General features: G+C 36.1%; 1 pseudogene; it reads right to left on the reverse strand.

The window, feature by feature from the left end:
- The window catches only part of LOC102817460, a 23,300-nt pseudogene that overhangs the window by 14,077 nt on the left and 6,982 nt on the right, over positions 1-2,241 (reverse strand).

Here is a 2,241-nt window from a genome sequence, read left to right on the forward strand (position 1 = left end):
TCAAACTGATGTCTTTAAAGAATGACTTTCCTCAAACATGTTCAAATTCACAGATATCAGTGATTAGTACTTCATTGCAGATATGCATTGTTTAATGTCCACAATGCATTCTGTTACATAAGACATTTCTGAATTGGATTCTATTGGAACATTATAACACATGAAGTCAGTCCTTGTATACAATGGGAGCCCGGTAGACAAAGGCCAAGTGCTGTATTCAGTGAGTACAGCAGGCTTAGCTTGCTGGTTTGTAGTTGGACCCAGTGGGGCTGTGATGGTAACTAAATCAGGACTTTGAATGGATTCAAGTTCAGAAGGCTCAGCACACAAGGGACGAGGAGAGGTAGCTTCAGGTACCAGCTGAGTAGCAGATTGTAGCTTCCAGAACTGAGGTTCCAGAATGCTGGAACCTTCTGCTACTGTCCTATTTGTGCAACCACTTCCTGATCTTGTGCAGTAATTGTAGACCAGAGCTGGGAATCTACAAGAGTATTGGGCCTGTAAACAAAGCCAACTCCCCTGGCAAGAGTGAAGGGGTATGCCTGCTTCTGTCTTATGTTGGGAGTGAAAGGCTGAAAGGTTATTTTGCAGATGAATGATGCAAGGATAAAGTGATACAAGGATTAGGATGTGCTCTATAGCTCTACTGTTAAATAAAATGAGAATTGTTATCCGTTAAAATACAAAACAATAACAACATTAAGAGAACTCAAACTATATGCTGTTAGACATTGCCTAAATGATCATTAAGCATTGCATACCAGTATATACATTTTGGGGGGTACACAATTCAATCTGTAAGGATTTATAAAATTCTATGACCACAAATTTGATAATTTCTATGAAATGGACAAAAAAAGAAAATTTCAGAAATGGCAATATCATGCTCAGGTGGTTTCACTTAAAGTTTAAGAAGCATTTAAAGAAACTATAACAGCAATTCTCTATAATCTCTTCCAGAAAATAGAAATGAATGTTATAAAAATTAGTAATCTTTGTTCTATAAAGACATTGCTAAATGTAAAACAAGATACAAATTAGGAAAACATATTTGCATATTGAAAATATGATGAAACACATACATCTTCACTATATAAAGAAGTCTCAAAATTCAATAATACAAAAATAAAAACAGTGCATGTATCTGAGCAGATATTTCACCAGAGAAGATATATTATCTTCCTATTCATTACCCAGTTGTTGTTGTTATGTGCTTTCGAGTTTGTTCCAACTCATAGCGACCCTGTAGAGGGTTTCTAAGGAACAGCTGGTGAGTTTGAAGTGCTGACCTTGTGGTTCATACAGATCTTGCAGTCCAGCACATTAACCCACAGCATCACACTAGGACTCTTCTATGCATTTGAGGCCATTAAATATGCCATGGCTTGATTCAGGTACACTTTAGTCTTTAATGTCACATCTTTGTTTTGAACACTTTAAAAAAACATCTTTTATAGCAGATTTTCCCAATGCAATACATTGTTTGATTTCTTTCTTTCTTTTAGGAAAATTATCATATGATCATTTTAACATACACATGTCAATTTTACATTTTTATTAAAGTATCTTTTTATATTGTTTCTAAAAAAAAACAGTTTACTGATGTTAATTTCTTTTTCTTTTTTCTTTTTCACTGAAGGCAAGGAGAGAAAAAACAAGGTAATCAACCTGCCATTTCAGAACTGATGCACCATAAGTACTGACGGACCTTCCTGAGTTGTAACGGGTAAGGCCAATACTTTTGGTCTCTATATTTGGATTATTACTCGGATTGTGCCTAAAGAGCTATGCTTGGAAAAGTCAGAATTTGATCTGAAATTTGTTTTCCTTTTCCTAAGCAGCTAAATGTACAATATTTTTTTGGTTCTTATTAGGTGCCATCAGTCAATACTGACTCACAGAGACCCTCTACACAACAGAACGAAACACTGCTCAGTCCTGAGCCAACCTCACAATCATTGCAATGCTGTTCCAATCCATTTCATTAGGGGTCTTGCTCTCTTTTTCACTTACCCTCCACTTCAGCAAGCTTGATTTCCTTCCCCAGGAATTGGTCCCTCCTGACATATGTCTGAAGTATGAGAGATGAAGTCTGCCCATCCTGGCTTCCAAATAGCATTCTGGCTCTACTTGTTCTGACACACATTTGTTTTTTTCTTTTGACAGTCCATGGTACTTTTAATATTCTTTTCCAACACAATAACTCAAATGCATCAATTCTTCTACAGTCTTCCTTATTCA

Source organism: Chrysochloris asiatica, unplaced genomic scaffold, assembly GCF_000296735.1.
Source record: "Chrysochloris asiatica unplaced genomic scaffold, ChrAsi1.0 scaffold00247, whole genome shotgun sequence".
NCBI lineage: Eukaryota > Metazoa > Chordata > Mammalia > Afrosoricida > Chrysochloridae > Chrysochloris > Chrysochloris asiatica.